Source organism: Gekko japonicus, unplaced genomic scaffold, assembly GCF_001447785.1.
Source record: "Gekko japonicus isolate JY-2015 unplaced genomic scaffold, Gekko_japonicus_V1.1 scaffold541, whole genome shotgun sequence".
Taxonomy (NCBI): domain Eukaryota; kingdom Metazoa; phylum Chordata; class Lepidosauria; order Squamata; family Gekkonidae; genus Gekko; species Gekko japonicus.
The window spans coordinates 420,452-433,340 of record NW_015170907.1 but is presented as its reverse complement, the minus strand read 5'-3'; the positions used below and the strand labels follow the sequence as shown (position 1 = coordinate 433,340).

The 12,889-nt window shown below is 42.1% G+C and overlaps 1 protein-coding gene across 1 annotated transcript in view; it reads right to left on the bottom strand.

The window, feature by feature from the left end:
* The window catches only part of APC (adenomatous polyposis coli), a 105,959-nt gene extending 93,079 nt beyond the window's left edge, over positions 1-12,880 (bottom strand). The window contains exons 1-2 of the mRNA XM_015418653.1: positions 12,775-12,880; positions 10,825-10,869 (exon numbers count right to left, since the gene is read on the bottom strand). The gene's annotated coding sequence lies outside the window, so the exon portion shown is untranslated. The remainder of the gene's footprint in view (positions 1-10,824; positions 10,870-12,774) is intronic.
* Between the last annotated feature and the right edge of the window lie 9 nt (positions 12,881-12,889).

The window sequence follows — 12,889 nt, the reverse complement described above, 5'->3', positions numbered from 1 at the left end:
AAAAAAAAAGAACACTTTTTTTTACCCACAATGTCAAAATTTTCAGAAATGTTACATCTCTAACAATATCTAGGAAATTGGCCATTAAAATACATATTGCGAAGACCCACTAAACTAGGAGGATTAGGCTTTCCCTCATTACAAACCTACCACCAAGCCACAATAATATCTCAAGTGGTCCAAATGCAATACCAGGATAACCAAAAGCAATGGAGACAAATTGAACCTGGATCAAGCCTGATTTAAGACCAAGGTCAATCAAGGAAAATATGTTTGTATCAGCAGCAACCAAACCATGGGATCAGAACAAGAAACTCCTTTCCCAAGGGATTTCTCAAATGTCGGCATTTACACATCAAAATTGGTTTCTTCCTGGTCTAACCCCGCATACTTTTGAAGACTGGAAGAAAGCTAATCTCAGACGCCCATACGACTTAATAGAAAAAGGAAAAATACTGGATAAACAGCACTTCAACCAGAAAATGGGCAAACGCGCCCCTTGGCTTCAATATTTCCAATTAAGAAACCTTATTGATTATCTTACAAGGATGGGTACATTTCAAAGAGTTAACGAATTTGGAAAAAATGATTAAACTTTACCCCAACTCCCCAAAAGACATTCTGTCCAAATTGTATATTGTGATTGTCACGGAGGAGAGCCGGATAAAACTCAAATTCCAACATAGTTGGGAAGAAGATTTGACAGTACAATGGAATGAGGCAGATTGGGACATTATAAGGTCCTCTCCAGTCAATATCTCTAGCATATAAAATGTTCGACTACAATTTTTTAAACTCTATTCTAGGTGGTACATAACCCCACATCAATTACATCAAATAGATTCTAACAACAACCCGATATACTGGAAAGGATGCGGGCAGGTCGGTACTTATTTACATTGTTGGTGGGGATGCCCAAAGATCTGTAACTTCTGAGAGGAAGTCCGGAAACAAATTACTGAAATAACTTCGCACAATCTCAACTCTAGTCCTGAGGCTTTGTTATTGAATCACTGGGATGACCCCATAGATAATAGAACTAAGGAGATAATAGCATTACTCCTAGCAACAGTTCGCTTGACAATAGCCTCGTGTTGGAAATCTCCACTGCCACCTACATTAACCGCTTGGCATGATAAGATTTGGGAACAGTTTGTGATGGCAAAAATCACAGACAGAATATGTAGAGCACAAACAGATCAGACCTCCCTCTCCAAATTCAAAACAACCTGGTTTCCAATATTCTCCTACCTCTCAACACATGATATACTCCCATCCAATGCATATTACTACAAACGGCTAGCGATGTAAAATATTAATAAATGATAGAATACTTATCTATTACTTTCCTAACTCATTAGGCAAACAATCTTATGCTTAAAAGAGGATCTTTCTGTGAAATTGTTAAGTTATATAAAGTATATTGACTCTGTTTTAGAATGTTGCATACTGAGGCACTTTTAATATGAAGCATCTCTGATATTACTTTCTGTACTTTCTGTACTGACAAATTAAAATAATAAAAAATTAATTTAAAAGTAAATAAATAAATAAAATACATAAGCCCTGAAGGCTAAATTCTCAAGTTCTGCTTTAAAGGTTGACATATTGTCTATCCCTTCTAAACTCCATGAATCCATTAAGTTCCTAACCTGAGCACATAAATCACCATTATTGTGTATAATGTTTACAACACTAACATCTGCTGTTACCCAATCACCACATGTTGAGAATATGCTTCAAAACAATGTGAAACAAAAATTGACAAGGGAACTTCATGTGAACAAAAGTCAAGGGCTTTTAAATAAACAGAAAATGCCAAGTGAACCCCTGTAGTCAGTTTCTAGCTTGCCTCGTTGAGATCAAAAATGAAAACCCTATGGGGTAGATCAAAAATTATAATTTGAGAACCATCAAGAGTTTTCTTCAACATGACAAATAAATTATCTTCATCCACAGCAGATACTGTCTTTACATTCATAGTTTTTTTTTTACCAAATGATCTCCAGGAATCACATACTCCTACAGAATTTAAATGAAACTTTGTAGATACAGCGTACTGTATGAGCGTACTCTTAGTCATTCTATTCTACAGTACTAAGTAGTTCTAGACAGGGCTGCAATATTTTCACAGGTACAACAAGCTAATACTGCATTATTCAAATAATCCACCGAAGTAAGATATTAGAACCATATCAAGTCAACACATATGAATGCTAAAAACAGAAAAGAGTCATACTGCTCATAGATAGAATTGTTAGGCACACAGAGGAACAAAGCCTGCTGAGAGAAAATTAGCATGGCTTCTGAAAAGGGAAGTCCTGCCTCACCAGCCTTTTTGGAGCTATTTGAGAAAGTGAACAAGCAGACAACGGTGACCTGGTAGACATGCTATCCCTGGACTTTCAAAAGGCTTTTGACAAGGTACCTTACCAAAAACCTCTGAATAAACTTAGCAGTGTTGGCATAAGAGGATGGGTTCCTTTATGAATTAGAAACTGGTTAAATGACAAAGAGTAGGAATTAATGGACAGTTTTCACAATAGACGGAAGTAAGCAGTGGGCTCCCACAAAAATCAGTATTGGGGGCAGTACTATTTCATTTACTCATCGATGATCTGGAACTAGGGGTGAGTAGTGTAGTGGCCAAGTTTGCCGATGACACAAAATTATTCAGGATGGTGAAAACCAAGGCTGACTGTGAAGAAAACCAAGAGGACCTCCACAACTGGGTCAGTGGGTGACAATGTGGCAAATTATGTCCAATATTGGTAAGTGTAAGGTGATATACATTGGAACAAAATAAGGTCTGAACTTGCTGAGGCTGAGAAGGAAAAAGATCTTGAGGTCATAGTGGATAGCTCAATGAAAGTGTCATTGGACAGCACAATGAAAGTGTCAAGCCAGTGTGCTGCAGCAGTGAAAAAGGCAAACTCCATGTTAGGGATTATTAGGAAAGGGACTGAGAATAAAACGGCCAGTATTGTAATGCCCTTGTATAGATCTATGGTGCAGCCTCATTTGGAATACTGTGTACAGTTTTAGTCCCTGTATCTCAAAAAGGACATTGCAGAGCTGGAAAAACTACAGAGGAAGGCAACCAAGATGATGAGAGGGTTGGAGCACCTTCCCTATGAAGAAAGACTGAAGATTCTGGGACTTTTCAGTTTAAAAAAGAGACGACTAAGGGGGGACATGATAGAGGTTTATAAAATTATGCATGAGGTGGAGAGAGTTAAAAAGAGAAACTTTTCTCCCTCTCTCAAATACTCAAGGGCATCCAATGAAACTGATGGGCAGTAGGTTCAGGACGGACGAAAGGAAATACTACTTTACACAGAGAGTGATTAAAAGGTGGAATTTGCTGCCAGAGGATTTATTGATGGCCACAGGAATAAACAGCTTTAAGAGGGAATTAGATAGATTCATGGAGGATAAGTCTATCAATGGCTACTACCCATGGTGACCATGGGGAACCGCCAAATTCAGAGGCACTAAACCTCTAAATCCCAGAGCCAGAAGGCAACATCAGGGGAAGGCCTCGGCCTCTATGCCCTGCTGTTGGCTGTCCAGAGGAATTGGTTGGCCACTGTGTGAGAAAGGATGCTGGACTAGATGAACCACTGGTCTGATCCAGCAGGGTTCTTCTTATGTTCTTATGCTTGCAGCCATGATTGTTTAAGTGAGATTACCCTTTTATAAAATAGTACATTAAAGGTGTATCTCAATTTGTCATTTTTACCTTTTAGACAAGCTTTGGATACAATGAATCTAAAAGTACAAGTGGGGACTAGCAAGAAACTTGAGGCAAGAATGCATCCCTTCCCCACCTTTGCTTCCCCCTACTCTAACAATCTTTCATCGTTTTCTCTCACCCCTCCCATTTCTGTCAACCTATCCCTATCTCTTTTGTCCTCTTCTCCATCAATCTACTCCTCCCCGGATCTGTCAACCTATCCCCTCATCTCTTTTGCCCCCCCTATGTCCATCAGTCTACCCCTCGCCTTATCTGTCAACCCACCCCATCTCTTTTGATCCCCACCCTTCTCCATTAACCTACCCCCTTGCCTGAGCTGTCATCCTACCCCCATCTATTTTGCCCCCAAACCCTTCTCCATCAATCTACCCCTCCCCTGATCTGTCAACCTACACCCTATCCCCCCCGCCATTCTACCTGTTCTCTTATATTTCAACCTATTAATATCTCTCTCTCACACACACACCCTTACTTTACTGGTCGCGGCAGCTGCAGGCTGGGAAGCTGCTCTATGCGTGGACTGGCTCTCCAAGACTCCCCCCCATCAATGGCCCCCTACATACACACACAGTGGCCTTGGAGGTAGGGAGCTGCGTGCTCTTGATCTCTGAAGCTTTTCCCATACACACACACACACAGGCCTCAGAGGTCAAGAGCTGCATAGCTCTCAATCTCCAAGCTCCCCCCCCCCCAATCAATGGCCTTGGAGATTGGGAGCTGCGTGGCACTCTCTCTCACACACACTCACATACACAGGCCTCAGAGGTCAAGAGTTGCATAGCTCTTTATCTCCTATCCTCCCCCCATCAACGGCTTTGGACCTGTGACACTCACGGGGGTGAATACCTCCCCCCCATTGCTTCCAATTCCCCACATCCTAACAGCTCAGGGACAGGGAACTTGTAGGGGGAATCCTAAATCCCCCCCAACATCAAGCCTGGCATAGCTCCAACCCCACCAACTACTGAGCCCAACGTAGCTGCGCAGCTGCTGGCCTCCTTTGTTGACACAGCTGAGCTTGGTGCAGCTGCTGGTGATTGGATCCAGTGCAACTTCCAGCCTCATCAACCATTGCTGGACTTTGTGTGGTAGCTGACATCTGCCACTGGGCCCTGGTTGGAGCGGCTCCTTCTGAGCTGGTAAGAGCATTGTCTGCACATGCACAGACACTTTTTTAATTTGGGGGACAATTTAAACCCCCCACAATATATTTTTGTTAAATTATCAGATTTTTCTGCAAACCCAGGGTGTCACCCCAAGTTTTCAGAAACATCTGTTGGGGGAAAGTGTGCTCCATATCTGCAGAAATAAGCATCCGAAAATAAGGGGCATGTTGAGAATTAGATATATAGATACAATGAATATTTTCCTTTAGAATCATACTATAGTTAACTGTTCACTGAAGCTAAGCAAGAAGTAATGCAATCTTTGCAATTTTAAAATAAAGAAATTAAAATAAAAGCCATAATACTATATATTCTACCGTAACTATAGAAATAAAAATAACCCTACTTTATTTTTTTGTATTTTTACCAAGCTAACAAGGTTACTGAATACTTTGTGAACCAATGTAAATACTATTTAAGGGCTAAAGAGTCAAGACATTTTGTTCCCCAGTAAATGAGAAAAGAATAAAGACAGCCATGTACAAAAATCTACTTTTTCATGCAAATAAAGCAGTACACAAATCCATTGGTTAAAGAGGATGAGAACTACTTTCCCATTCAATTCACTCTTTTCAATTTATTGCACTTGAAACATTTTTTGGAAAAAGCTTCATGAACCAAGTCCAGTTCTCAAGGTCTAACAATGACATTTAGAATTTAATTAGAGAGCTGTCACTTCAACTGGCACCCAAACTTTTGTAGAAACCTCAAATCCATACTAATTCAAATATCTTACAAGTCTAACAGAATGCCAATTCTTAGCATTGGTAATAAAAACAGAAAATTAATGTTAATTTAAATAAAGTACCACATTCAGACAATGAAATTTTATTTCCAAGAAATTCTTGGGGAGAAGGAGAGTCTCTCTTAAGTGTATGTTTTGTTAGAGGACAAACTGACAGGGCTGGCTCCATAAGGGAGCAAGGTCAGGCATTTGCCCATGCCCTGAGGACTGGAAAAGGGTACACTGACCCAAAAGCACCAAAATTCTCACTTTCAGCAGAGCACCGAAAAAAGCTCAGAGGCAGCATAAGAAAATTCTCAGTTTGCACACCTCATTTCTTCCAGGTAAAGGGTGACAACAGAAGATTTCTTTAAGGGCCCACAAAAATGCTGGGACTGGCATGGACTGCTGCACTGGCTCTACCATGAAATACAACATTCACCAGAGAGCCCACCCAGAATGTTGCATCAGCACAACCACAATGAAAACCACCAGCAAATGCAGCACAGTGGCACTGTACATAAGCAATTTATTTTCATGAAGGGCAAGTTTATTATACCCTTTAGGTAGAGGCATCAGGAAATGCACTATACCTTTGGATTCTACATTTATTTTAGGATACTTTGTTGGTTGTGTCAAATAAAATAAAATATCAGATGTCCACTGAAATCAATTGCTACTATTTGGACAAAATAAAAAATAAAAAATCTGGAAATAAAAGGGGTACTCTTTTCAGAGTGATTTTTTACAGAATTGTCTTACATTGCACTGTTTATTATATTTTTTGTGCTGTTCTTATATTTTGTAATCTGCCTTCAGGTTCAGTGAGAAAGGTGGAATATAAATAAACGACTGTGTAAATCACTAGGACAACAAATGGTATGAAGGTATCTTCTCATGAGGTATATCTTTTATATTAGAATTTTATTTATTTACTAGGAACATGGCCCGTTGTAGAAATAAATACAACAAGATCTAGAAAGAGGCTCTGGGCAGGTGCCCCGGCCTTGGGCACTCAGCACCAATTTGCTGTGGCGACCTCAGCTAGGGGAAATGACACAGAGTCCACCATTTTCTCCTGAATTCTGAGTGGTCTCTAGCCCTAACCTGGAGATTAGCAACAATGGTTCCCCAGGAGGAAACGGCTGGTTTGGAGGGTGGAGTCTATGACACTGTACCTGTCTGAGGTCCCACTCCTCCTCAGACCCCACTCTCTCCAGGCTCCACCCCTCAAATCTCCAGGAATTTCCCAACCTGGAGGTGGCCTTCCCAGCCAACTATCAGCATACCATTATATGCCCCTCTGACTTCAGGTTTCCATCTCCTCCCCTCTCCCTGCAGCCTCTACCTACGAAAAGCAGTCTTTCTCCGCACCTGGGACCAAAGCAGCTCATATCATTCAACCTTCCCCATTTTGATCTGCACAACAAACCCGTGAGTGGTCTGAAATCACCAAATAAGCTTCCACAGCAAGAACCTAGGTCTCTCCCTGGAGAAAATAACTGCTTTGGAGGGTGGATTCTATGGCATTCTATTCAGCTGAGGCCTCTCCCCTCCCCAAACTCTGGCTTCTGTAGACTCCACCACAAAATCTCCAGGAATTTCCCAATGTGGAGCTGGCAACCCTAGTCAGGACTGGCCCCAACGAGTTCCCCACAAAGGCCAAAGTAGGCCTGGAAAGGGCCCCCTGCCTTTTTATCAACAGAACCAAGCTTGGTTGCCTAGCAACAGCCACTGAGGGGAAAATGAGTCACCCAGCAGTTTTGGCAGACAGGGAATGGCAGTGAGCGGGAGAGGAGCGGACCCAGCCCCCAGCCAATGGCACACGAGTACTCTTGGGTGGCGGTTGATGGACCAATGGCTGGAAAGTGCCAAAACAACAGGGCTTTGATATATATCAGATTCTTTGCAGCTTATATTCCGCCCCACCCCACAAGTGGGCTCTGGGCAGCTCACATCATATCATAATACAGCAGCGGTTTAAAACATTAATTAATCCATGCAATAATCTGGGTCTCCTAACCAACAGTTGATTACATACATGTTATGTTACAGTAGGTAAAGGTTTCCCTTGCTCGAAAGCCAGTCGAATCCGACTCTAGGGTTGCTGCGCTCATCTCCATTTCCAAGCCGAAGAGCCAGCGCTGTCTGAAGATGTTTCTGTGGTCATGTGGCCGGCATGACTAGACGCCGAGGCACATGGAACGCTGTTACCTTCCCACCAAAGCGGTACCTATTTATCTACTTGCAATTTCTTGCTTTTGAACTGCTAGGTTGGGAGGAGCTGGAACTGGAGATGGGAGCTCATTCCATCATGCGGCATTTGGGTCTCGAACTGCTGAACTATCGACCTTCCAGCCTGCAGTTCAGCATCTTAACCACTGAGCCATTGCAGCTCCTTATGTTATAGTAACTGACCTATAAACCATCATTGGTCAGGATTTCATCTAATAAAAGTTATCTGCAACAGTTGTTGAAAGGAAAGAATAACCTAGAGATAATTATTTACATTTCGATAAAGTTTGAAGAATACAGTAATGTAGAAACTCCAACATGCTTCTATTTGGTTTCCAGGTACTTTTGTCTAACTTTGGGACAATTCTTTACTAATCCAAAAACCATAACCAGCACAAAATCAATAAAAACAAATAGAAACATAAAAGATACAGTATTATATAAATGAAAACAGAACTACATGTCTCAACATATAGAAAAATCTTTATAAAATATGAAAAGCAATGTTTTTTTAAACTGTAACTATGCATAAATGGGACTCTATATGCCAAAGTGGGAGCAAATCTGTACACACCACACAAACCAAGCCAAACTCAAAAAGGTTGGGTGCGTTCAGACGGGCTGTTTGATCAGCTTTCGTCATGCTTCAGAAACGGATTTTATATGCACAATCACAGTCAACATCTGCCTCCCATTCCTAGCCATTGGTTTCCGGCTCAAAACTGCTTTAACCCAGAGTATTTTGTTACCAGGTCCCAAAGTAGTGTTTTCTCAGCTCTCCCATTTAAAGCCGCATTTCCCCCCTGTGTGATCGCTCCTCCAGTGTCAAGCCACTTCCAGCTGCCTGAGGCTTCCGCTTTTTGCCCGCCATTTTTTTTTTAGCATTGGCAGTGCATGCATAGGTGGACTTTCGCTACCATGTTTAAAAAACCAACATTTAAACAGTCACTTGTTTTAGAGTTTAGGTGAGTTTGGAATCTCACGGAGGCCATTTTCAGGTCAAACGTTTAAAGGGAAGTCTTTGTTGGAGGGGTTGGACTGATTCACCCTGGTGGTTCTGCGCATGTGCCATGGTAGTTTCGCTCCCCCATTCTACAGAGCCATGCCTATGCGCATGCGCAAACTGAGGAAAATTTTAAAAACCCACCGACACACGCATGTCGGTAATGTAGACACCAGGGAGCGACATGACTACGCAGTGAGGCAGGATAAGGGAAGTAAGTGTGATCGCGATTATCCAGATCAAATATAATCTGGTCAGAACCGGAGCAGTTTAACCTGCTCTCAGCACGCCATCTGACCGCACCCGTTGAGGAGCAAAAATATAAATAAAAATAAAGTCCACTCTTTGGAGTCTGTACAAGCTAAACAAATTAAATATCCGTTAATGTGATTTATTTATTAAAGAATACTGCAAATGTTTAAATTGTACTGATTCCAAACAGTGAACTTGATTTTTATTTATAATTTTGCTCCTCAGTCTTTTTGATTTGGTCAATACACAAGACGGCAGACAATGATTTTTATCTTTTGCTTCCTGTAAACATAACCTATTTGAGTGGCAAGCCATGTGAAGCTTCCATGAAAACAGCTGTTCTTGAGTTGCAGAAATCAAGAATATTTTTACATTCCTGCAAGCTTCATATCATAGTTTCTCTTCTACCATAGAATAAAATGCTCAGTTAAGACTTGGGATGAACACCTGCATCTGTAATGGAGCCTTTTGAAAAGGGGGAATAGAAGCAGGATTTCAAGAGGAAACACATGCCGACATGTAAGAATACACTAAGGGGCCTTATGATCTTTACTGGACTACTATTTCCTGACTCTTTGGTCACTTGGCAGGGCCCCTTAGCAAAACTGAACTCTATAAATGAATAGCATTATGTTATAGCACTACCAGCACACCTAAGTTCAGCATAGTTATTAATATTTTCTGTGTTTCTAATATAGCTTATATACTGGTGCGATTACAAACTTTGAGGTAGTTGTTCAAAGCTTTACTGAGTTTTCAGCAACATTGAGACAGAAGATCCTGTAAAATGAGGAAGACTCCACCTTCCCACCAAAGGGTTTCTGTATATCAGCGAGGCTGTCAGACCAGAAAAGTATGGATGCCCCTGATCCAAGTTACCTACTTTAAGTTCAGTTTTTTAGTATTTAAACACCACACACACTAAATTAAAAATCCACCATATACATAAATTCACTGAAATGGAATTATTTCAAAGTCAGCGGAGCATGACAATTAGGTTCCTGTTATTACCATCATTAAGATATTGTTTTGAATGTCCGTTCCTAAGTCTGCCTATTACCTTCTGTGCATTGAAGTCTCCGCCACATGGAGATGTTCAATGCCTGCTTCAATATTTAGATCAGCTTACCAACTACATCCTCCCAATAAAGGGAAGTTAACTATGTCAGTAACAGCCACCTTGAGATCTGCCACAAGCATAGAATTCCCTAAAATAATCAACAGCCACACAAAGAGACACTTATTGATGTCAAGGTGGAGGGTTGCAAACATGGAGAAAGTAACATAAAAGCAAGCTTGTCTATTATGAATCATTTGTAATAACACAGAGAACCTCTTTCTCCTTTTCAGTCATTCTCACAATTCCTTCCGCATAGAACCATTTCCCAGGTAGGAACTAGACAGAAATCTCATTTTTTGCTACAGTAACATGACTCAGACCCAGCATTCAATGAACAGGTTCATCATGGCTTGCAAGTCTTGAAAATCTCTCATACTAGAAGCAGCTCTAGAGGTTTCAGTAGCAAATTCAAATAATTACCATTTTCACTGGTGTTTATCACAATTCACACCATGAAATAAAACAGAGAAGAATCACATAGGAATAAAAGCCAATCAAGCAGAAACCACTGCTGCAACAATTCTTGTCCCAAAGATCAATAAAGGTAAAGCAGCAGAGATCACTCACCAAGAAGCAAAGCTAGACTCCCCTTGCCTCCATACAGCTCGATATCTGAACAGACAAAAATGGCAATGGATGGATTAATAGCAGCACAAAGACCAACAACTTCTTATATAAGGTCATTAAAAGTATGGCAAAATTGAAGAAGAAGAAGAGATTGGATTTATACCTCCCTTCACTACCCAAAGGTGTCTCAGAGCGGCTTACAAACTCCTTTCCCTTCCCCTCCCCACACCAGACACCCTGGGAGGTAGGTGTCTCTCACCCTGTGAGAGAGCTCTGACAGAAACTGCACTTTTTTCAAGAACAGCTCTTATCAGAAGCTTGCCCAAGGTCATCCAGCCAGGTGCAAGTGGAGGAGTGGCGAATCAAACCCGGTTCTCCCAGATTAGCGTCCGCGCACTTAACCACTACACCAAACTGGCTCTCTAGAATTCAGCCCTGACTTCCTGTCTCCAAGTGGTAGTCAATTAACAATCTACCACTATCTTCATTCCATCAGATAACCATAATATATATTGGCAAGGAGATGCTTTAATTCCTCACACACATTAATACTGCCAGGATGAGGGAGTCATTATATCGTTGGAAAAATGGGTTGTTGATATTAATGTCACCTACCACAAACTATTTCTTTCTGCTCCAGATTAATTCACAATTACTGAATGTTTATGCAAACATTACATTTTCTGTCATAAACTGGAAAATGAATCTGCTTGGTGTCAATGCTATGACTTGCAAGACTGCTTATTATTTTGGTTGGCTCAATATCTCCACATCAGCATCAACTATCAGTAAGAACTGCAAACATGACGTAGAAGTTCACCACAAAATTAAGCTAGTCTACATTAAGCAAACAGCCAGCTTGCAAATGTTACAGACCATGAAGCACTACTGTCATGTGGAAGCACTTTGCAGCACTTGTAACATTTGAACAGGCCCTGACACAGATCCTCACTTCCACCATAGTTAGGAATAGACAGAAAGGGGGGAATCTTTTGCCATGTTATGTGTTAAGTGTAGCAAAGAGGTTAAAGAGGTTAAACTGTAAAAGAAGGACCTCCCCATTAAACAGGTGGAGTAGAGATCCTGGCACATAAAGATGGGGCAGCATATACTGTAGCAGATCTATAGTTTGAGTCCAGGGGCCCCTTTAAGACCAACTAAGTTTTATTCAAGGTATGAGCTTTCATGTTCATACACACTTCTTCAGATATTGAAGTTTGTGTGCACATGAAAGCTCATATCTGGAAAAAAAACTCTGTTGGTCTTAAAGGGGCCACTGGACTCAAACTTTGTTCTTCTGCTTCAGACCAGCACAGCTTCTCACAGATCTACAGTTGTCAGTTCCATAACTTCACAATTCAAATCTGAACACTGTTTCATATAAACGAGTACTGTTCTGAGCCATAACCTTTTACCACCAGAATCTAATAAATCAGATTCAATCTATGTTTGGGACTCTCATCTCCTGGCTCGGGCCTACTACTTACAAGTGAACCCGTGCAAGTTTTCCCTCTTGCGATGCATTTACCATCAGCCCTGGAAACCTAAACCCATCCATAGTCCCTCCCCTTCCTCCCAGTGTTGGATCCCAACGCAGCAACTGCACAGGAAATCTTAGGGCCACAAATTATTTGTCCACAGTGTGGCTTACCAGCAATACTCGATACAGGGAGACTGTCCTGTCTCTTCCCTGAAATAAGAGCCCCCGAGCAGGGATTCAAGGAAGTCAGTCAGTCAGTCAGACAATGGGGTCTGCTGCCCCGAGAAGGTGGGAGGTTCTGAAACAGGAACGCCCCTTCAAAAGCCTAGAGCTCCGACTCTCGATTCAACAGCACAGGCTGCCCGAGAGAAAAAGTGCCTGGATGGCCGCGCTCTGCCCGCAGAGTGGAGTGCGCCCCCCCCCCCGCCCCGGGGCTGCAGCCGGTCACGAAGGCGCGCCACACCGCTCACCTGCCCTCCGGGTCCTTCTCCACTGTCTGCAGCGCCGCCGCCGCCGCTCCCCGGACACTGCCGCTGCCTCCGTCGCGGCCGACGCTCGGGGGACTCGGGCCCACGGGGGAGCCAC